This window comes from Acinonyx jubatus, chromosome A2 (assembly GCF_027475565.1).
Source record: "Acinonyx jubatus isolate Ajub_Pintada_27869175 chromosome A2, VMU_Ajub_asm_v1.0, whole genome shotgun sequence".
Lineage (NCBI taxonomy): Eukaryota > Metazoa > Chordata > Mammalia > Carnivora > Felidae > Acinonyx > Acinonyx jubatus.
In genome coordinates this window covers 122,111,730-122,136,941 of record NC_069383.1, presented here as the reverse complement: position 1 = coordinate 122,136,941, position 25,212 = coordinate 122,111,730, and the positions used below count along the sequence as shown (strand labels likewise).

The following is a 25,212-nucleotide window of genomic DNA, read 5'->3' as shown; positions in this document are numbered from 1 at the left end:
CTTTCACTCGTTCTTTAAAGATGTCCAGGGATTTAAAATTTTCAAGATATTCTTACTCTTCTGTTTTTTAATTGCATTTACTTTTTGTGGCAGGTGCAACCTATGTCTTTTATTCATACTTCCTATTTGAAAATGTTTGCCAAAATAAGAAATAAAAGACAGAAAGCAAGGTGTCAGTGCACTAACAACATATATTTCCAAAGATGCTTATCTCAGAATATGGTAGTAGACCATTGGCTGGCTGAGCATTTTTTGCAGTAATGGCAGGTAGTGGTAGGCTAACGAATATAGCAGTGGAAAAATGCAGTAATGGCAGCCTAAGGAATTTAGAACACCGTCTGCAGGTCTGGTTTTCATTGGATGCACAGGGTGTTTTAAAAGGGGTGTGAAGACATTGGCGATTTACTGATTTGGTATACCTATGCCTCATTGTTTCTCAAGGTATGGTTCACAGATAGAATGAGTATATACTGAATCTTCAATTCCACTCTTTAGAAAGTAACTAGATCGACACTGAAACAGTAAGTGTGAATCAGGATAGTTCTGGATAGACTGTGGCAGTGGTCTATTCCTAGACTGCAATCCCTAAAATTACATGAAATGTATGTTAAAATTGCACATCCTTAAGATTTACTTAAAAATTCCTGGGGGTAGAGTGGAAGTCTGCAGTATGTACTGTTCCTGGGAAGTTTAAACAAAGCAAGATAATTGCATATTAAAGCATTAGAACTTCAGACCAGTGGTTCTCAAAGTGTGAACCTCAGGTGGGCAACATTCCCATCATCTGATAACTTGTTAGAAATGCAGCTTCTTATACCCTACCGGAGATTTGCAGAACCAGAAACTGGGTATGGGACCAGGCAATCTATTTTAATAGACTCTCCAGATTATTCTGCATACTGAAATTTGAGAAACATTGTTCTATTGAATCTAGCAAACCATTACCTTTCTGATTTATTGTTTTCATTACTTAGTATTATAATAATGTGATTTTTTTTGTAAAAAAAAATCAGGTGCTCCTCCCGCTTACATTCCCTCATATAGGTGATAATACAATATTATGCATTGTTGGAAGAACTGGAGAGGAGATAGGAATGTCTTAACTGGGATTATAGTCATCTGACTTTTCTTCTTTATAATAAGTTTTGGAGTGTGTGTGGTGTGTGTGTGTGTGTGTGTGTGTGTGTGTGTGTGTGTGTGTGATTCTAAAGTGGAAGATGACAAATCTGAATTGGATCACTAGTGAAAAGGAGTCATGGGACTGTGGAGAAGAATGATAAAATAGGGACAAATACTGACATGGTTGTTCTTTTGGAGGGCTTGGTTATGATTCTCCATTTCCAGTGCCTGAGGCGTTTGACACTGAGGTGAGCACAGAGACCCTCAAGTTTACCTGTTCTTTAGCACAACAACCTGACTTTTAAAAAAATTTTATTTAAAAAAAATTTAATGTTTGTTTATTTGAGGGGGCGGTGGTGTGAGACAGAGGGAGACAGAATCTGAAGCAGGTTTCAGGCTCTGAGTTGTCAGCACAGATCCCAGCGTGGGGCTTGACTCGCAAACTGAGATCATGACCTGATCTGAAGTCGAATGCTTAACCAGCTGCGCCGCCCAAGTAAGTGCCCTGGACCTGACTATTTTAAAAGCCATTCCTTTGGAAAAAAAATCTGTAGAGGTTAGTTTTTCCATTTTAGCCTTTAGCAGTGCCAAAACTAATGCTAGCAAAAGCCTCTGGCAATAAATGAGATTAACAAACCAAAGCTAAGAGAAATCCACAGAAGTTTTACAAACCTGAACAGCAGTTTTCTTTTCTCTCCATCAGTATTATATTTGCAGAGATATTCTTGGCATTCAGTCACGTTTGTCTATTTTTCCACCTCTTCTTTTCCTTTTGTATTGGCAAAGGTAGTTGCTGAAGAATTAAATGACACATTTCTCACATCCTAGGACTGTACTTGAAAATCACTCCTCGGTCTTTAAATACAAAGTATGAAATTTTGTGCTGTTGTGTGCCATTATTTAAGTAGAGACAACTCTGGTAAATATTGTGAGCAGATAATTTGTGAATTATCTCCTTTAATACTCAGGAGCTACAGTTTCTCACTTCACTTTTAACATGTCTACATAAGTCAGAGCAGGTTATGATAAAGGAAACAAATGATGCATGTATATGATGAGTGTGTTTGAGAATACTGTGTGTGTTTCTCTTTGAGTATCTGGATGTCTGTGTTACAAAGCCAAACATTCTGCGTTCTCTTTTTTTATTCCTTCATCCCTTCCGCAGATAAAAAAGGAGGTTAAGTGGCTAGTTCAAGGCCCTTTATATGATTAAGAGTTGATTCAGGATTTCAACTGGTGCTTGATGATACAGTATACCTACTGTGTATTCCAGGCAACATTCACTTGTGTGGGTTTTTTTTAATTCATTTATAAAATAATACTATTAAAATCCAAATGAGTTACTGTATTTTACATTTGGTGATTACTAAATAAATGAGTGAGGCATCTGAATAAATTCAGGAGAGCAAAGAAGCCCAATATTAAGGTAGGTAGAATATGCTTTGAACTAATAAACATATTAATACATATGATTCAATAAGTAATGTTTTCAAGGAAGGGAAGGTGTCTTATTTAAGCCTCCCAAGTGTTTGTGATCTGATTGAATCATTATTGCTTACAATAAGGTCCAAGGGAAATATGGCTGTATTTCCCAATATTATCTGTCCCTAAAAGAGACTCGTCTTCATAGGGAGATAGTCTAACAAACTGAAGATAAAGTATAACCTTTGGGGGCCTCGTCTTCCACATATTTTATTCTGCGTAGTAGCAGGTAATAAATAAGGTATTAGGATAGATTTTCAGTTCACATGCAATTTTGATTTCTACAGTGGATTCAGCTGTGGCATTCAAACATCGTTTTGCAGGTGCAGAGAGAGTTATTTCACCCTCCAGTGTGACTAATTGCTAGTAATTGACTATAGGAAGGGGGTTGGGAAGGCTTGTCTCTAGATCTTCCCCATCATGTTTTGTGCAGGGTCCTTAGCAACATGGAACGGCAGCTGGGAACAGGATAGCCATTGAGAAATCATTAGCAAGTGTGCAATATTCCAAAACAGGTGGGTCTCAGTTCAAAGAACAGCCTTGTGTGAAGTGATTTTTTACATAAATAGAAAACTCTGTGAAAACATGCTCTTCTAAACAATGCTTTATTTTCATATCTGATTCAATATCCATTTATAATTGGCTCTTACCACTATGGTAATTTTCCATCTCATCTCTTGCTTTTTTTCTCTTTCCAGTAACTAATGTTCTATAAACTAGTATTCAGTATGCCATTTAAAGAAATAAGGGGGAGGGGCACCTGGGTGACTCAGTTGGTTAAATGAGTCAGGTCATGATTTTGCAGTTTGTGAGTGGGAGCCCCAGGGCCCACATCGTGCACCTCACTGTCAGTACTTGGGATTCTCTCTCTCTCCCTCTCTCTCTGTCCCTACCCCACTCATGAATTTTTTCTCCCTCTCTTTCTCAAAGTAAATAATAAATAAAACTTAAAGGAATATGGGGGAATTCACCAATATATGTAAAGAATAATGTATTTATAATGAAAGTACGTATTGAAGCATTTTCTATAAAATAAGAAGTTCGAGCTTTAAGTCAGATTTTTGCAACATTGTGAGAGCAGCATTGTGAAAGTATATGCTTCCTGTGTCATTTAAGATTATGATTATGATTATGATTTTTATTATTGTCTCTATTATACTTTTGTTAAATATAATCCAAGATCCAGGATGGGATTTACCAGGTGGTTACATTTTTATGACTGTCTAAAATGGCCAAGCCCTAACAAAAACAACAAAATACACCGTTTATGGACCATGGAGATTGCAGCAGATATAACCCAAAAGATAAGGTGGGTTGTTTCTAAGCGTGAAATGAAGAAACCCCAGGTCTTAGCTAATATGGAGAATTATTTTGTTGTCTACAACACATCCTGCTGAGTTTCAGGACACTTTCTTGCATGGAAGCAGAACAAGGAAGCAGAATTACAAAACATTTTTATTTCTTTTCTCTAATTCTTTTATGTCACATTCCTTAAATATTGAATGACTATAAACTTAACATTTATCTTACCCCTGTGTATCCATTCCCCCCCCCCCCCCGCCCCACACTCACCACCCAATACACATGTAAAGCTTATCTCAGGAGACTTTTAGTCCAAGAAGGAAATGCACTATAATTTAGGGCCTTGGTAATACTTATCTTGGTTAATTTTATTCTATTAAATGGACTTTAAACTACTTGAGTAGTTTAAATAATGCCATCTAAATAGTGATATATCCATTACTACTATTTGTGTGATAGATAAGATCCAGAAGCTTATTTCCAGGTATGTGTATGAGAGAGAGAGAGAGCGAGCGAGCATGAGCAGGTTATGGGGGAAATGGAGAGAGGGAGAAAGGAGAGATATGGGGAATTGCCATACCTGTTTATGGAGGCTGAGAAGTCCCATGATCTGCCGCATGCAAACTGGAGACCCAGGGAAACCATTGATTTAATTTAGTTCAAGTCTGAGGGCCTAAGAACTAAGTGGGGGCTGTGGTTTGAATCACAGTCCAAGGATTGGAGAAGTTGAAATGAGATGAAGTGTCCCCACTCAAGCCAGCAGGGAAGAACCATAATGAATAAATTACTCTTCCTCAGTCTTTTTGTTCCATTCAGGTCCTCATTGGATTGGATAAGGCCACTTACATTGGTGAGGGCTGTCTTCTTTACTCAGTCTGCTGATTCACATGCCCATCCCTTACAGGAACAGCTTTTAGACACACCCAGCAATAATGTTTTACCAGCTACTGGGTCATGCCTTATACCAGTCAAACTGGTGCATAAAATTAACCAGCCCTGTGTGACTGATGGCAATCCTGAATTACAAAACATTTTGATATCCTTAAGGAGAGTGCACCTGTTTCTTTTTCCCAAGTCACATTCCTAAGTGAATATTTGCACTTTGAGGAAATAGATCCTGTAGGGGAAACAATACTTTTAACTCTTTTTAATATTTTCCTTAAGAAATAGTTTACATAGAAGTTTATTGATGAAAAGTAATTTACTTAAGAGAACTCTGTAAGAGAGGGATGGTTTTAAAGGACAGCGTTGTAGGAGAGAGTTTCTTCTGACAAAACTCTTCAGTATAATTGATGAGTTGGTTCCATTCTAGTTCCTGGTGACCCATCCAGCACTGAGAAGGAAATGATGCAGGAAATGAATGTTGTGGTCTCATTTGTCAGGCAGGGCCACCAGTTTCTTGTAGGACAACTGACTTTCCTTCCATTTTTTTCTCATGCTTCCCCACCCATCCTTCTCCCCTTCAGTGTTTTTCTGTCCCATTAAACCACTAGAGTGACTGCCCTTTTGATAGCATCTTAGCATTAGTTCTTAAAGATTTACATTTGTGGGGCGCCTGGGTGGCTCCGTTGGTTAAGCGGCCGACTTTGGCTCAGGTCATGATCTCGCGGTCTGTGAGTTCGAGCCCCACGTTGGGCTCTGTGCTGACCGCTCAGAGCCTGGAGCCTGTTTCAGATTCTGTGTCTCCCTCTCTCTCTGACCCTCCCCCGTTCATGCTCTGTCTCTCTCTGTCTCAAAAATAAATAAACATTAAAAAAAATTTTAAAAAAAGATCTACATTTGTATTGGCCTTCAATAGCAAAGAAGACAAATTATTAAAAATCACAAGAGTTCAATAAGAAAGAGTATATCTGTCATTTTGATATCATGCCAAAGTATTTCCAGACTTAAACCACTTAAGTCAATTTTAAACATGTATTTAAATGTTCACCTAATTCACTGAGGCTGGCTCTCTGGTCAACTGGAGGACCACCATTTGAGGCCATCTGTAGTGGTAACTGCTCATCCAGAGGTATGGTTCCACCTTATTATTATTCTTTTCATTTAGGTTAGCAGTCAGTTTTAATTTCATTAACCAGTTTAATGTATGTATAACTTGATCCATTTGTAGTTTACCTTGTTTTCTTTTAGGTTTTAAGTAATGAAGGACCAAATTGGTTTACATAGTTTTTGTGATAAATAAATGTGTGATTAAGTTTTGACATTATTTCCTTAGGAAACTCTAGCCTCTTCCAGGATTGCTCCAATCACTTTATTTTATGCTCCTATAGGAACATTTATCTTTCCTTCATGGCAGTGTGATTTTATATATACCTGTGTGCTCTTCATTTTTTTATCAAGTAGTTTTCAAATGATGACTTTATATTGATACTTTTACCATGGTGAATATACTCTGAATAAAGTGTATAGAAACCACTGCTTTGTGAAGCTTATATTCTAGTAATCAAGACAAAAGGCTGGCAATGGGTGTTACAATGTCAGGTAATAAAAAGTACTTTACAGACTAAATTAAGCAGGGTAGAAATGGAGAATTGCCTAGGAGGGGCTGCTCTGTAAGATTCAGTATGCTAGTTAGGAAATACCCCTCTGAGGAGATGATGTACAGCCAAGAAACTGAAAGACAAGAATCAACCAGTCCTGTGAAGATTAATGGGAATAACTCTTTAAGCAGAGAGGGGAACCCTGAGGGGGACCCAATTTTAGAGTAAGGCCAGTGATGCTGGGTGTGGGTGAATGAGGGAAAGTGGTAGAAATGGGTATTATAGAGGCTGACACATCAGTCAAGGCCTTGTTGGCTGACGTAAGTTCATGTCTTATTTACTTATTTATTTGTTTTAAAGATTTTTTAATGTTTATTTATTTTTGAGAGAGAGAGAGAGAGAGAGAGAGAGAGAGAGAGAGAGAGCATGAGCAGGGCAGGGGCAGAGAGGCAGACACAGAATCTGAAGCAGGCTTCAGGCTCTAGCTGTCAGCACAGAGCTCGACACGGGACTCAAACTCACGAACCGTGAGATCATGACTTGGGCTGAAGTCAGAGGCTTAATCGACTGAGCCACCCAGGCACCCATAAGTTCATGTATTTTTTTAAAGTTCATTGGAAATCATGGTAGGATTTTAATTGGTATTTCATCTATTAGACCATCCCAGTTATATGAGGACAGAGTCTGCACTTAACTGTTACAGACCCAAAGCTAACACTTAATTCATATTGGATGGGTGAATGGATGTCAGACAAATGAATTAATGGCTCTCCAACCCTGTGGCTCTTTTACATAAGTGATGCCTTCAAAAAAGTAAGGCTTTTTGCTCATTTGTTTGGCTTTTCCTTTTTAATATCAGACTTGTATCCCTTCACAAATGTAAGTTTAAAATTTATTACATCTGGGGGCTCCTGGGTAGCTCAGTCAGTTAAGCATCCGATTGCTGATTTTGGCTTGGGTCACAATCTCAAAAGTTGTGAGATTGAGCCCTGCATCAGGCTCTGTGCTGGCAGTGCAGACACTGCTTGGGATTTTCTCTCTCTTCCCCCTGCCCCCACTCACACCGTCTCTCAAAGTAAATAAATAAACATTAAAAAGTAAAATTTATTATATCTAGATAATTAGAATTTACTGAGTCCCACACCTTGAATGTTACATCCTTTTTCTTCCTTGTGCTTGGTTAAACAAAAAAAATCTGATTGGCCTGACGGCTTGAACATGATTGACTGTCCACTTAAGCATACTTGTATTAACATGTGATAACTAATCCTAAAGGATAATGCTAAACCAGATTTCCCAGTTCAGAGGTCAGAGGATCAGACATTAGCTGTTCTAAAACAATGAGATGGGATACGCAGAATGACCACAACCTAGTTAATCCCCTTTAGGAGGTCTGTGGAGCCTGTATGTGTGTTAATGGGGTTAGAAACAGACTCCTTGCTGGGCAGAGGTGACCTGAGCATCCTTGCAATGTCTCTCTGAGGGAGAACAGTTCTATGAAATCCACGTTCTACTACCTGAAAGTATAAAAATGACAGCCATTTGCAGTTCTTGATCAGTCTGCAATACAGAGGTGAAATCAAAGACTTTATGGAGAATAACATTTTAAAAATCTTTGCCATGGTTGTCTATTCAGGGGAAACAGTGGTTTAAAAAGAAAAAGTGAAAATTGGAACTTACTTCTAATATCCAAGAAATGTTTAACTATGCCATTCAAGTATGTTTGAAATTCACATGCTTAAAGAGACTAAATTTAGATTTAAAAAATAAAAACAGTTGTGGCCACTTTCTGTAACAGGTCCATATAATATGCTCAAACATAATATGGTTGTATTTTTTAGTGTACCCAAGTAGACTGCTGTATGTATGTAACATTGAGCCCTGCCACTCTTGTATGAAAATAAACAAATGTGATGTTAATATGACTTGAGCACAGGGTCTGTTTTTCTCTTCCATAGCACTTTAGACCTACAGAGAATTTTGTCACTGTCCCATTTAACTGGCATCTTTCTTAAAGGGCTGGTTTTATTCAAACCAATTATTTTCTAATTCTCTTCTTGATTTCTTTCCCTTGACTTCAGTAAGTCTCATATTCCCGGACATCATCCTGCAACTCGCTCATACCTTCAACCTCACTCCTTGAATTCAATTCAGAATCTGATTTGGAGCTAGTATCTCTGAGTGTAAAACACTTCCTGCTATAAATAAATTCATGGAGTTTATTTAGGTTTGATACTAGATGAGTCACATCAGCATATGTTTTGCTTCATGCTATCAGCATCTCGTGGGTTGAGCTCTCTTCATTTTTTACTCTGAAAGTGACAGTGCTAAATATGTCTTGAGGGGCTAAGGCAGGCTCAGGAAACTCTCCTTTCTGTGACTATTGGAGAGAACCAAGTTATAGCGAGCCTAGTGGTTTAATGAAAGAAGTATAATCATTTTCCCTTTTAATTCTCCTTATTTTTGAGTGTCCTAGGTTAATAAACTAGTGGCTAGTAGTTAAGCGAAGATGAAAAATACCAACAACAAAGTAGTTTCATCCTGTTTTATAGATGAACACCTAAGCCTCAGGAGTAAATGACTTGTCCGTAGTCACAGAGCAATACAGTAACAGAATTGGGGTTTTAACCCAGGCTTTCAGTCTCTGAATCTAGAGTTTAAACCCTCCATGAATCTCTATCACTTGGCTTATGGTAAGTAAGCTGCCCATTTACCCATGGTTTAGGCATGTGTAGGACTGTGAGTATACAGTGAGCTGACAGCTTTTCATGAGGAAATAAACAGAAAATCCATTTTAGCAAGTTTGCTTACAGTGGCAGAACCTTTTTGTGCTTTCCCATTTGCAAGTCCTTGAAGAATGATCTAGCACCTAGATTCAGAATGTAGGGATTTTTTTTCCTGGTTTAATTTGGGATTGTGTTTCAAAATTGTAGGGTTATGGAGAGTCCCATTTTAATGTCAATGATTAGCATGTGTTTGAGTGCTTACTATGTACTGATTACAACTTTGTCTTTATCTCTATTAGCTCATTCAAGCATTATCCCAACCCAATGGATGTAGCCAATACTACCATCATTTCACAAATAAGGAATCACTGAGAGGTTAAAGAACTTACTCACGGTCACACAGCTTAATGTGTCAAAGATCCCCTGGCAGTCTGGCTTCAGAGCCTCTTGTAAAGGATTATCCTACACTACAGTGCTGGATGTTATCCTACTACTACAATGCTGAGGTTCAAATGAGTTAAGTAGCTAGCCCAAGGCCATATATGTAGCAAGAAATAGGGTTGAGATTTGGACCAGCTTCACAGGATTCCTGAACCTGTTCTCTTTACCACTGAATACCTGAACTGAATAAGACCCCTTCAGTATATCGTATGTCACTGTTTATTATATAAAGAGCATCAAGAAGGTTGTGTTTCTGGCCCTTACTTCTCCAGTTATTGTGAATACCATGTACCCAAGCCTTTGTCAAGTTACCTTGAGAAAAATCCTCAATAAAAGAAACACCAAACCTAGAACCTTGGTATGTTTCTTGCTCATGGAAAATAACTGGTTGTCATATTATCTTTGACTTGCCCAAGATCACATGGCAAACTGTAATAAACAGTAGTAGTAATAATAATGACAACAAAATAGTTATTTAGTGCTTAAAATGCAAATAGAATATTCTAGGATTTATATATATATGTATATATGTATGTGTATATATATGTATGTGTATATATATGTACGTATATGTGTGTATATATGTGTATATATAGTGTGTATATATATGTGTGTATATATGTATATATATATGTATACATATGTATACACACACATATATACACACTATATATACACATATATATATACAATATATACAATTGTATACAATATTGTATACAATATATATGTGTATATATATTGTGTGTATACATGTATTGTGTGCATACATATATAAAATATATATATATATATATATACATACACATATATATACAGACACATTTGTGTGTGTGTATATATATGTGTGTGTATATATATATATATATAACATTTTTGGTATAATATAAACTTATCACATGTATATTATATATACTTATTTCCTTTGAAAAAAGAAATTTTAGACAAGGAATTTCAGTAACTTGCCTGAGATTACTTAACTCAGTAGGAGATGGAACCAGGATTCAAAATTAGATGGTCTGGCTCCAGAAGCTGCTTTTAACCACTAAAAAGGACCTAGTGTACTTTTTACTGCATGTGCACTTAAACATAATTACAATGTGATCAAGTCACTGCTAGTGTTTCATTTATAAAGAGATGAATAAAGCACCAAAAATAATGGCAAATGCAATTAAATGATGGCATCTGTTAATCAGGCACAGATTCTACCACATCAGAAATGGTATTTTACTTGGAGGGACCAGTAACACTTAAAGAACATATTACAGCTTTATTAAAATACATGTGAGAATCTGGCACTCCATAGAGTGTCCAGCCACTGAAGGGATACTGCTGTCTCTGTGTATATACTATGTGTCTCTTAATCAGTAAACAAGAGAAAATTACTGCTGCCAAAGCTGTATATCTTTATATGACAGGGCAACAGTGTTTGCAAAGCAGTGGTGATTATAATGTTGATTTGTTCACTATATAGGAATATTTGTGTGTATCTATGGCTGTGTGCTTATAATTTATCTTTGTAGGGTTAAATGTACATACATTTATGGAAGTTATGCATTTATACCTCTCAAGATAATTGTTTTATCCTATTGTGTATTTCAAAATTATTACAGCAGTGGTATAGTTTTAAAAGTAAGAGTGCTTGTCAATTGTTTATTTTCCAGAAATATGAAAACCTTTTAAGCTTAGGGAAAAGTTTGCACAAACACTCTCCCTTCATTTTATTTTCCTGTACTAGTACTGTCCCTGTCTGAATTTCAAACCCCATAATTTATCCTATTGGATTATTGCAATCACCTCCTAATTAATCTCTGTCTTCAGTCTCTCACTCTTAGAGTTGATTTTCTTTATCAAGACCTTTCCATAACCACAGGTTGAATGTTGTTGATGGTTTCTCATTGGTACAGAATGAAGCACTAATTTTATAGTTTGCTTATGCAGTGCAAGACATGTTGTAATTTAGTCTTGCTGTTTTAATATATTTTTGAGGTTTCAAATGCTTGATACTATCCTCTTTGCTTCACTAGTTGACTTCTGCAATAATGTGTCTTATGACACATCGCCTACCCCCACCCTCAGTCAACACATTACATGTGTCTCCCTTCAACATTGCTTTTGTTTCTAGTTGTTCTTAGGTGTAACTTGCCTTAATATAGCTACCTTCCCATCGAAGGAACTTAAGCATAACCTCCTGAATATACTAGATTTTACGTTCATGCCTAACAGGTTGAAATATTGCTCACCAATCATAAATATTGGCATATCTAATTATCTAGTGTCTTTAAGAGTTAGTGTGGTAATAAAGATATAATAATTTTCTGTCATTCAAGTCCATACCAGTGTATCAGAAGTAGTAACTCCGCAAATACTCCCAAAGTTAGTGTTTATGACGAACTTCCCATACTTTAAAATGTTGCATTTATATGTTTACATCATATATTATTGTAATGTGCTTGTTTGTTTTCTGTCTTTACTATTACAGTTAATATCCATAAGAACATTACATTTTTGGTCTTTTTATGTATATCTCAAGACCTAGGGGAATGTAGGAGAGCTACTTTCACTATTATATATGTAATAATGAGATATATTTCATGAGATATATAACCATATATATAATTATCATATATGTAAAATCTATACTCAGTAAATACATTTGAATGAATTTGTTGAATCCATATTATGTTTTGGGTTTTATCACATGTATTTCAAATGTGTTATCCTTTTCAATTCTCTCAATCCAATATAAAAGTAGATACTATTATTATCCTAATTTTAACAATAAGGAGGTATAGGCTTAGTATAGGTAAATGTCTTGGTGAAGGGTACTCAGGTCATAAGTGGAAGTATCATCACTTAGATCCAGGCTGTTTGAAAGAAAAGCAAATGTCCTTAGCCATTCTTATATACTTCCCCTAAAATAATTGCCTTAAGGAAAATTTTGCATGAACATGTAGGAAGAATTATGCCCAGTGGGATTATGGGCACTAACAGAGTAAGATCAAGCAGCCATATGGTTCTCTATGAGGTGAGCATAGCCAAGCTCACATCATGCAGTGAAGCCTAGTGGTGAAATATAAGCTCAGGGAGATGTAAAAGGATTTAGTACCAAGTATGCAGCAGAAAATGTAGTGATCAGTAGGAAGTGTCTTTCATCAGAATCTGAGTAACCAGAGAACCATGGACCAATGTGTTGAGTTAAAGTGGTTTAATATGCTTATCTCTCAAAAAGGGGGAAACAAATGAGTATACAGGTGGATGGAAAAATAACCCACAGCATTCAGACACTATTTTCCACCGTTGGAGTAATAGAGAGATATATGTAACAACAGGCTTTCTTAGTTGCAAAAGAAAGAAACATGACTCAAATAAATTTGAGAATTACCCTCCTTCGCTCCAGCATCTAAATTAAACACCAAAAAGATCTCAGAAATTTTGACCGGTGCATGGGGTACTGCCTTCTCTGTGTCATGTATCAGACCTTCTAATTTGACATCTCCAGAGTTACACAGGGATGGGAAAGATGGTTCTCTGAATGGATATTGGGCAAACAACACACGGGATTCTCTGTTTACCATAGTTGTGGCAGCTGTGTCACAATTATCGATCTAATAAATATTACTGAGTATCAACTCTGACAAGATTTAGAATACATCACTTCCTCTGTTAAGTCCACGCTGGTTGTCCAGCAGCCCAAATGTCCTCATCTGTTAACGGAGAATGATCCAATCTAATTTGTATAAGGTATGTAGATTAAATGAGAATGTAATGAAAATATTATTTGAGTGATGAAATACCATATAAATATGAGATGCTATTCTGTCATCAGTACCAAGCCACGCAAGACTGCCTTCCTATCTCCAGATGTCTTTACTTTAAATTCCCAATTCATTTTATATTCTTTTTTCCAATTGTAGGTGTAATTTTCACTTTCAAACAAAAATCACAGTTTTAAAAGAGTACATATTATATGATCCTCTGGTCAAAGAGTGATACGGGAGCTAAGGAAAGCCTAGAACCTTTATACATTTAGAATGTATAGAATGATGTTTCAGTCGTGTCATATTTCAAAGAATGAAAAACTAATAGAGGAAGGCATTGTTCTTTTTAGGATCAGTGCTTAAGGATCGTTTCATTGACTGAGAATAGAGTAGATTGGACTATAGGGAACAGGGAGTGTGGAATGAACCTGACGGGTTGGGTCCAGAGATGCTATCATCAGGCCACAGACCAAACAGATGGAGGAAAAGTAGGAGCTGAGAAGATCTGAGATAAATGATAGAAGGTAAGACTATGATGTGCAGCCAAACATAGGAGAAAACCAAGAATATACCTGAAATTTTAGAGTTTGAGTTAGAAAAAACTGACTTGTTTCCAGGCATTCCTACTGTAATTCATTTAAAATAATGTATATTTTCTACATATGTCAAGATATCAGTCAAGTGTGTATGAGGGGTGGAGAGAGGAAATGTGTTTGCTTTTTCAGAAATTTTGGGGGCTATGCTAATTCTTGGTATTGCACATTCAAATAGTAGTTTGCTGACAGATTTAATATGATAATTTGGCACTGCAATTCCTTGAAGGCATGGAGGTCTTTTCAATCCCACCCTGCCTCCTGTCAAGGTTTTTTTTTTTTTTTTTTAACCTTTACCAGGTAAGGGAACTCAGTCAAATACCACTCACGATTTTATTAATGAAGACTGAGTAACTCCCACAGTACAGGCTCCCTGGTAAAATGGAACTACTGAATTTGGCTTGAATGAAAGCCCTCCACCTCTAACTTTGAATTAAAGGTATCCTGTCCCAGGAAGAGTCTACCTGATTTAACCTAACCAGTTGCAGTCACTGATGATGGAGCAAAGAGAGAAAAGACCTGCTTCACATATCGAGGCTAGAACCACCCTGAGCTCAGCACACAAATTGTTCAAGAAAGAGAGAGCAAGAGAGAGATTCTAGGCATATCTTGGAGATAATGAGGGTTCAGTTCGAGACTACCACAATAAAGAATTATTTATTGTCATATAAATAATCTTCACTGGGAGTACATTACATCGCAACAAACATTTTCTTTTCTTATCCATAAGAAGCAGCTTTTTATCCATTCAGGTTTTATTTATCATAGGACTGCAGCCCTTCAGTCCCATCCTCAGGCTCTACATCTGGTTCTCATTCTGTTGCTCTTTCCACCGCATCTACAGTTACTTCCTCCACTTGAGACTTGAACCCCCTCAAAGTCCTCCATGAAAGTTGGAATCAACTTCTTCCAGACCCCTGTTTCTTTTGATATTTTGATCTCTTCCCATGAATCACACATTTTCTTAATGGCATCTAGAATGGTGAATCCTTTCCAGAAGGTTTTCAACGGACTGTCCAGGTTGATTAGAGGAGTCACTGTCTACGGCAGCTATATAGCCTTATGAAATGTATTTCTTTAATAATACTGGAAAGTTGAAATGTCTCATTGATGCATGGTTTGCAGAATAGATGTTGTGTAGCAGGCATGAAAACAACATTACTCTCACTGTGCATCTTCATCACAGCTCTTGGGTGACCAGGTGCATTGTCAGTGAATTGTAAAAGGAATCTTCTTTTCTGAGCAGTAGGCCTCAACAGTGGGCTTAAAATATTTAGTAAACCACATTGTAAACAGATGTGGTGTCATTCAGGCTTTGTTGTTCAATTTTTTCTTTTTTTTTTTTTTAGTGTTTATTATTTATTTTTGAAAGAGAGAGAGAGAGAGAGCAGAAGAGGGGCAGAGAGAGAGGGAGATACAGAATCTGAAGCAGGCTCGAGGCTCTGAGCTGTCAGCACAGAGCCTGACATGGGCTCAAACCCACAAACCATGAGATCATGACCTGAGCTGACGTCAGACACTTAACTGACTGAGCCACCCAGGTGCCCCTGAGTTCACCATTCTTAAGTGGTCATGGTCTTTGGTGCCTTGTAACAATTACAATGGTAATGTCAAAGATCACAGATCACCATAAATATAAATATAATAATAATAATAACGATAATAATAAATAATAATAATAATTTGAAATAGCATAAGAATTACCAAAATGTGACAGACCCAAAGTGAGCAAAAACTATTAGAAAAATGGCACCAAAAGACTTGCTTAATTCAGGGCTGCCACAAACCTTCACCTTGTTAAAAAAATAAGAAAACATTATCTGCAAAGTACAAGGAAGCCAAGCACAGTAACATGAAGTATGCCAGTACACAGACATTCCTTTCTTTCGAGGTACAAGAGAGGAGAGGCGCCATTGTCTTCGTTCTGTCCCCCAAAGCGGGAAGGCTATTAATCTCTCACATGGCCTAAAAGAAGAATGTGCAGATAAAGAGAAAGGATTTGGTTTGCCCCTTCAGAATTAATCAATTCTTATTTATAAGAATAGAGAAGAAATATCCTTAAGTAAGGAAATAAGAATGACCTTGAAACTAGGTATATTATTATCCAGATATGGATATAGTCTGAATTTAATTTTTATTAATGTAGATAATAGCTTACATGGGCCTTATGGCGACATTACTAGCTCTCTAAAATTTAATTAGATTTTTAGAGCTTCTGTTAATGTCTTTTGTAGGATTATACAATCTGGGACATCACCAGTAAGCTTCATACATTTTATTTTCATTATGATTTGAAGTATGCAGGAATGAGGTATTTTGCATGGTAAAACAGTTTAAATTTAGAGTCTTTACTTAAAATTAACCCCAGAAAGTTGAAATCAGTGTTCTTTTTTTGTACCAAATAATACAAATACGTGCTATTTATATGTATTTGTCTATCTTAAAAATATTTGTTACATACTAATATTACTGTTACATACCAGCATCAGCTACTTTTTTACCTTTTATCAAAATTGATTTTCTTATAGACTGTAACAATATAAATGTATATATATACTCACAACAATTTTAAGATACCTGTTTTTTGATGCAATCTATTTTCTTTAATGTCTATATTTTTCTGAGTTTTTTGTTATGAAATGTTTCTTTTTTTTTTTTTTCCTTTAAGTACTGGACCCTTATTATTCATGTAATATGCCTTCCCAGTTCCAGCAAATCCTTTAAATTAATAGAAATGTCTGTTCAACTTTTTAGAGTCACCACAGCAATGTGCTAGACACTTCAGTAAATTTTAAACCATTTATCTCCTTACCTTAAAAGCCGAAAGGCCAGGAATTTGGGGCAAGAATTAAACGTCTATTTTATATAAGATACGCTCATAAGGGGAGAGAGAAACTATTGGTTTGTTGTCTTCTTAATGTTAGTCAAATTCTTAATTTTAGGTCACCTACTAAAAAGGTACATTTTTAGGTAACATTCTGTGGCAGAGTCTGGGAAAGAAAAATCTATCCATCATTGATAAGAAGAGGCAACATTCTATAGAGGGCCAACAAAATGGAAACAGGAGTCAGAGATTTATGTATGGGCTCTACTGTTGATTAGATGTTTGATTTGGAAAACTCAGTACTTTCTCTGGCCCAAATAGAGTTCCCTATAACATGAAATAGTTGAGCAGGACATTCCCAGTATCCTTTTGAGCTCTAGCACTATAGAAAGTTAGTTATTGCAGGAACACCAAGTGTTACTTGCTTTGTGTATGCGTCATGCATAGTCACCCAGGCTTTGTGCAGCCATCTTCTGCTGTAATGGTCCTGTCCTTATATGCCTTATGGTGGCTTCAGAAAAAGATAGTTTTGGGATGGGACTCAATCTGACTTGATTGCAACCTAGTAATTACAAAGTACCAATTAATCATCATCTATAATTACAGTATGAGCTTGTTACTCATTTTCCCTTAGTACATTACATTGGAAATGGGGGCCTTTGGGCAGAGGTTCCTAAAACTTAAATGCATCTATATTTTTAGCCTTATACTTTTCATTGAATTGTTTATCTTTAATGATTGTCAGGCTTCTGTCCCTTTAGAATCAGTCATGTGTATTTATGCCCTTGATAGACTTCAAAGCTGAAAGGGATTAGAACATAAGGGAGTATAGAATAAACCATCTTTAATCAAATAGCTTAAATCATCATTTCACTGTGAAGATAAAATCACAACAAATATGAAACAATGGCAGGAAAAGGTCATGTGAAGTCCTTGGAGCTCTGAAACGTTCTCTTTGGTTTAGATGTTATACTGCCCTCGATCATTGCAGATATTCATGGTTGTACTTTACAAGGAATTTTTAATTTTTTTCCTGATTAGATCTTTGAATTTATTCATAGTGTTCATTTGAGGGAAATAAAATGATATACACTGAGACAGGTGTTAACATACTGTAAGACTTGATATATTTTGAAAAGAAATGGTAATGATAAATGACAGTGACCTAATTTGTGGAACAATCTTCTTGCATAAAATAATCTACTAGTTTGTAATTATGTGATTAACTTACCAAGAAAAAAAAAGTCAATCAAGTCCAAATCGTCAGGTTATAGAATCAAAAAATGTCTGGAACTTTTCAAATTAATCTGATACCAACAGTGAGATTTCATGTCAATTCTACACATAAATATTATTCAAAATATTTCTAGGAGAAAGATGTTCATTTATTTGGTACTAAAATTCAAAAGAATAGTCAGGAAAGAAATAGCAAAAATCTCAAAAAAAAGTAAGGTAGCTGCTTTTGGTTAGTTTTAGTGTTTATAAATCATGTCTGCATACATAAAACCCATATTACAAAAAATAAATGACATAGTGAAGTGAAGTGTAATCAAGTACCTTTTAAAGATGAGACACGTCCGTGATCACAAAGCCTTTCAAAAGTACAGCTAACATGTTTATTGTACGCTTCATGTTCTTTTCACTATATCATTAAGAAAGCAAAAGTGAAAAATCCAAGGGATGTGGGTTCTGAAAGGTTTTTAGTACATTTATTTGACTGAATTAAATTCAGAATTTACAAATAATGCATGAGGGTCATAGATAAGTATGCCTAACTTGAAGGTTGCTATTAAAAAATAGACAAAGCTACAATAAATATGCAATGGGAATTATAGTTTGATTAACATGCAACATCATTAGGATGATTTGACTTGAAAGCAATAAATTGTATGAGAATATATTTATAAATCCTAATTAAAGTTTAGAAGTTATTTGGAAAAGAAAAATCACAATTTCATAGAGTGAATATGAAAAATATGGAAAATATTAAGTGATTTATGCATATGCGTTTCTATATCTTATAACATTCTAAGGAAGTATATATAATGAGCCCATATTGTAAGCAAGAAATTTGAGACTCAATTTCTTTACTGTTGCATGGCAAGAAAATGGCAGAGCCAGAATTCAAGTCTAAGGTATTACTAATTTAAAAGTCTATAGGCTTGTTGTCTACTTTATTAATGATCTTATCTGTATGCCATATTAACTGTCACATTAATTTGGTACTCAGTAAATACTTCATGACTTCATGACTGACTGGCTGAATGTGTGAACATTTAAAAAAAGTTATTGGGGGCACCTGGGTGGCTCATTTGGGCTCTGTATTGAGAGTGGAGCCTGCTTAAAATTCTCCTTCTGCCCCTTTCCCCTCTCTCTCTCTCTCTCTCTCTCTCTCTCTCTCTCTCTCACTCACTCTCACTCTCACTCTCACTCTCACTCTCACTCTCACTCTCTGTCTCACTCTTACTCTCTACCCCTCCCTCCCTGAAAAAAAATAAAACAAAACCTTTCTGGATCATGTTTATACTGAAGTGAGATTAAAATAGAGCTATTACACTCAGGAGTAGGAGTAGTGGGCCAATAGGTAAGTAAGTAAGCCTTTTGGAAGTAGAAAAAAAAGAGTCTTGAGTATATTTGGTGATAAAAAACTAAAAGCATTCAAGCACACTGCATCTTAGAGACAATAAAATCAGCAAATACAGTGTGGAAATGAATGATCATTGCTGGATTGCTCAGAGGAGGTGTATGAGACTCACCTAAAGGTAGGGGTGGAAAGGGCTGCAGCTGAATGCAGCAGGTGCAGTGGCAGACAAATATGCAGGAACCAGTAGGCAAATTTAATATCAATAAGGAAGGATCATCAACCTGTGTTTGGCTTTGTAATGACCATTACTCTTCATTTGGGGTTATTGATTGTTCTAAAGGCTAGGACAACACATGTAATGACCTGTTACAGCCACTCTAGGTGAATGTCGGCCCTCTAAGATGATCATTATCTCCATAGGGTGATATAAATTATTGAGGTGTTGAAACTACAGTACAAGGAAGAGAGGCAGAACAGAGAGATAGTGAATCCTTGTCTACTTCTCAGTCTGTTTTGTAATGGAAGACACTCTTGCTTGCATGTTTTCCATAATAGGAAATCTTTTCACTAATCTTCATTAAAAAAAAAAAAACAAAAAAACTCTGTGCCCAACCCGAGGCTCAAATTCAGGACCCCAATAACGAGAGTTACATGCTCTACTGACTGAACCACCCAGGTGCCTCTCTTCAGTAATCTTTAGTTTAACCACTCTGGTAGTAAGTGAGGAGATGAGTACATTTTACTATTAAAGTTTTACAATTTTGTCAGTGAAGGAGGAGGAAACCTCCAAAAAAGTGTGAAAAATTAAATTCTGTGTTTTAATAAATTGTGTGCTTAGCCTGGCATGCCTCTCTTTCTTGCCTCTTGAAGTAGTCATTGTTGAAGTGTATCCTTTGGGGTATTACTTTTTGTCCCCAAAGGAGAACTAGAACCACGTTTTGGAGAGAGGGCCATTGGTACAAGGTTAACAAAGTTAATTCTTGAGTCAACATCTAGTTAGCTAGTAGTGTCAAAACATAGCCACTGCGAACTTTAAAACTTCCCCTCTTCCTCTCTCTAATCCCCTCCAAATCAGTGTCAACAATTACATCTACTAAGTTCAGGTTATATTTGTTTCTGATAAGCACCTACTGTCTGTTGGGACACTATGCTAGACACAGTATAGGCTAGTTATCTTATTTAATCCACACTACAGACTGGTTCCATAAACATCGCATCCCTGTTTTAAATATCAGTAATTGAGGTGAAGAGAGTCTATGGAACTTTCCAACCCGGCCCAGATGTGAGCAGATAGAACTGAGAAATGGGCTTAATAAGTGTATAAGCCCATTCATTGATATTTCATTACAGCAGACCTGCCTGAACATGGAATGGGTTGCCTTATGTAAGGGAGTGAGATACCCATCCACAAAGATGAAGGAGGAATATGTCAACAGCTTATTTTTGTTATTCATTATTATAAATATTACCTTTTTTTCTTTACAAAGGTAAAATTCACATAATATAGAATTAACCATTTTTATGTGAATGATTCACTGGTGTTTACTGCATTCACTATGTTATGCAAAGACCACTTTTGTTTTCTTCAAAATATTTTCATCCCCTTAAAATAAAACCCAGTATCCCTTAAGTGGTTTGTTACTCCTCATTGCTTCTTCTCACCCCAGCTCTTTGCAATTACCATTCTGCTTTTTGTTCTTTGTTGTTGTTTTTTTTAAATTTTTTAAAATGTTTATTTATTTTTGAGAGAGAGAAACAGAATGTGAGCAGGGGAGGGGCAGAGAGCGAGACAGAGAATCTAAAACAGGCTCCAGACTCTTAAAAACTGGAGAACAAACTGAGGGTTGACGGGGGGTGGGAGGGAGGGGAGGGTAGGTGATGGGTATTGAAGAAGGCATCTTTTGGGATGAGTACTGGGTGTTGGATGGAAACTAATTTGACAATAAATTTCATATATTAAAAAAAACAAAACACAAAACAAAACATTTTTAAATGAAAACAAAACAAAACAAAACAAAACAAAACAAAACAGGGTCCAGGCTCCGAGCTGGAAATGCAGGGCTCCAACTCATGGAGGGCTCTGAGGCTCCAATGCAGGACTCACACTCATGGACTGTGAGATCATGACCTGAGCTGAAGTTGAACGCTTCACCTTCTGAGCCACCCAGGTGCCCTGCTTTCTTTTCTTTGGATTTACCAATTCTAGATATTTTGTGCAAATGGAATCTTGCAAGACCTTTTGTGTCCAGCTTCTTTCACTTAGCATCAAGTTTTTGAGATTCATCCATGTGGTAGCATATATCTGCACTTCACTCCTTATTTTGACTGAAAAATATTCTGTATACCACAATTTATTCATCCATTTCATGTCTTGATGGACATCGGAGTTGTGTCTATCTTTTGGCTTTTGTGAATAGTATTGCTATGACCATTCACGTCTAAGTGTTTGAGTAACTGCTTTCAGTTCTCTGGGAGCTACATCTTTTGGATCATTTACTTTGTGCCAGTCACTGAACTGAGTGCTTTATATATAGGAACTCTGAGTTCACACAACCCTGTGAGGTGAATACTATTATTATACCTGTTTTACAGATGAGGAGACTAAGTCGTGGAGAGATTAACGTACCTTGTATTTGATCACGCCTTGGGACTCAAAGACAAGCAGCCCCATTCCAGAGTCTGTACACTATATTCTTTCTGTTTTGTGTCTTACCAGTTTCAGGCTTAACCCCCACAATTGCTTCAGGTGAACCATTTCTGATACCATCATTGCCTATATTCCCCTATCACCCTCTGATTTGTCATTTCCTTTTAACATGCAGAATCCAGTATTAGATATAATATTTCAGGAGTAATTATTTCTATTATCATTACCATTGTTGATATTTTGGGTATGTTTGAAAGGTACGCCGGTGTTAGTTTTTGTAAAATACAATTTATTAGCTCCCCCCTTAAATAACAAAAATTACATAATGAAAAAACGAGTAAAAAACAAGCCCTAAATTTCACAGTGCAGAGTATTTCATTAAAAGTAAAGAAAATCAGGACTCCTGGATGGCTCAGTTGGTTAAGCATGTGACTCTTGGTTTCCGCCCAGGCCATGATCTCACAGTTTGCAGGATCAAGAGTCGCATCAGGCTGTCTGCTGACAGTGTGGAGCCTGCTTGGGATCCCTCCCTCCCTCCACCCTCTCCCTCCCTCTTCTTTCTTCCCTCCCTCCCTCTCTCTCTCTCTCTTTCTCAAAATAAATAAATAAATAAGCTTTAAAAAAATAAGAAAATCACAGAACATTGCAAAGTTAGACATCCAAACAGTAAACAAATATGTAAAATTTGTATTATGACCTTTGTCTGGAAGACGACCTTATGTATGTTTTCAAATACATTTCCAGTTGTGTTCTGACACTGGTAGTATTCAGAGTCTTGTTAATTTCCTCAAGGTTTTGTTGTAGCTTGTATACGAGCTACATAGGTATATACCAAACTAGAACTAGTGAGCTGGTTGTGGATTAAAACTCCCAGGTACTGTCCTTATGATCTCTTGCCATGCCATGAGCACTATTCTGGCATACTGGCTTACGCAAGTTGATTTTCTTAATGTAAATGCAAAACTTTCAATATCATTATGTAATTCATCAGGAATGTTTTGTCATGGTGCTATTTTCTCAAGGTAAGTTTACATCCCAAGTCTGATACCCATTTTGCTTATGGCCACTCTCAGTTGAGAAACTACAAAGAACTCTGACTTTTGACCATCCTGGAGATTTTTTCGCTTATTTTAGTGAGTGTATTTGGCATTATTAGTTTGGAGAAGATTTTTATCACCTTAGAAACATGTCTACTTTGCAGTTATTCCTAAAAGATTTCTGCTCAGACCAAACATCTCCAGCAGCCATGGAGTTATGCAGAGTATTGAAGTTGTAGAACCAAGACATCATTTGTAAGGATTTGGTGTGGAGGAATGAAGAGATATTCATCAAGTTTAACTATAGCATTTGAAACCAGAGGTTCTATGCAATTCTCAATTTGAGTATTGAATTGCACAATCTCGTGCTCAGTATAATTTATTATCTGAGAGAGGTGTCTGCATTAGTACCATTTGACCACATTTTAATCTCACTAAGCTGCTATGAATTAAACCAAATGGTAAAGTTATAATGTATGACTCCATTTCATACCAATATAAGTTAATGTTAACCGATAAAATGAAATGTGTTTTCAAAAAGTGAAATGTGTCTTACCTGACCCTGGGATACATATCTTCCTTGCATATAACAGTCCTATAATGTAAATCAAGGTAAGCTTTTTCAATAAACTATTTATATTAGAATAGAAATCCTTAATTATCAGGTATATATACTTGGTGATATCTTCATTAAGTCTGAAGATAGTAATTAAGCATTATTATGTATTCTCTTTTATAAAATGTTGATAGTGATCATTGAGGGGTGGACATGCTTATTAAAATTATGTAACTTACTAATGAGCTTTCCAAGAATAGATTTTTTTCCACCAGGTCAGTGCCCATAAATGTCTGTGGTTTCTTTACATAGGAATAAAGGCAAGCCAAATTGCAGTCTTGTTTTTATTAAGAGTATTTTATATAGGCAGAGATTCTTCTTGGCTTCCTTTTTAAATGGATTTTGTGATAGGAAGAAAATGCAAATGAAGTAATAGTGGTGCTCATAAATTTCTGGCCTGGTGACTATAATGCAGGGTTATTGGCTTTGCTATCAAACTTACCCAAGCACACTTTCTTTGTGTTAGTGACTTATGTAATATTGGATTTTTCATCTGTGCATTAGACTCTGTAATTCTTATTCTTCACGTGATGTGGCTTGTATACCACCTTTTCACACACACACACACACACACACACACACACACACACACAGACGCACACACACACACCATTCTATCCTAGCTGAAGCTAACAAGCGTTAGCATCATATTTCCGTTATACATTTTGAATCTAGTTAATGGATACCCTGTGGTTATGAAAATTACATACACTTAATACCTAAGGCAAGTGGCTTGTGGTCTCAGCAAATGCCTAAATGATGATATGCCTCCTTGGTGCTACAAAAGTGGTGTTAACACTTTCCTCGGAGCAATCATAAATGAGGATTGATCCTTTGTACATTTGAATGCACTCCTATATTTTTAACATTAATCTCCCCCCTCCCAATTTTATGAATCATACCCATCTTTAAAAGGAAACTTTCCTTAGGGATTATCCAGTTACAGACACATTCCATAAAGCTTCTGAAAACATTCAAAAGAACTTGAAAACTGGAAAATGCACAGGCACTATGGGAATCATTCAGAGATGCCCCTACTTATCCCATTGCATTTGCAGTCACATCATTATTCCATCTGCAGTGTATCTCCAATGCTAAGTATATTTTGAACAAGTTATCTATGGCATTTCAAATTAAACCATAAAATTTTTTAGATGCAGAACTACTCCCATGGTATGGCAGATCAAGCTTTTCATCTTGACGTTACCCTTTAGGATTACTTTGTGATGGTGGTGGCAGAGTGGCAAGCAGAGAGGAAAGGAAACACCTTTGAGAGATGGTATTAAAAACATCTCAAAGCTCAAAAAGTATGTCTTTTACCAGAAACGTTCGGCTGCTACAAAAAGACTAGTTGGCTCCTGTCTGGCTGAGTAACCCAGTCACTGGGTCCACAGGGCAAGAAATAAGTGTCAGGTGATGACTTGATTTTTATGAGTTAACTTCAGTTTCTGAATCAAATAGAGCAAATATATAGTTTGTTATCACTCCCTTGTATTTATGGCAGTCGTCACTAATTTATTGCTGCTACTAATTTGTTGCTAATCTTTTCTGCTAAACTCAGATATGGCTTCATAATATCTCTCAATATAACCCTCAAGAA

At 36.4% G+C, this 25,212-nt stretch overlaps 1 protein-coding gene across 6 annotated transcripts in view; it reads left to right on the top strand.

Moving 5' to 3' along the window:
- Positions 1 to 25,212, top strand: part of LOC106969548 (contactin-4) — an 884,673-nt gene that overhangs the window by 310,758 nt on the left and 548,703 nt on the right. The window contains exon 1 of one of the 6 annotated variants that reach the window (XM_053219038.1): positions 6,811 to 7,196. The exons of the other annotated variants lie outside the window; for them this stretch is intronic. The gene's annotated coding sequence lies outside the window, so the exon portion shown is untranslated. Of the gene's footprint in view, positions 1 to 6,810; positions 7,197 to 25,212 lie in introns of those variants that run through there. 6 annotated transcript variants of the gene reach the window in all.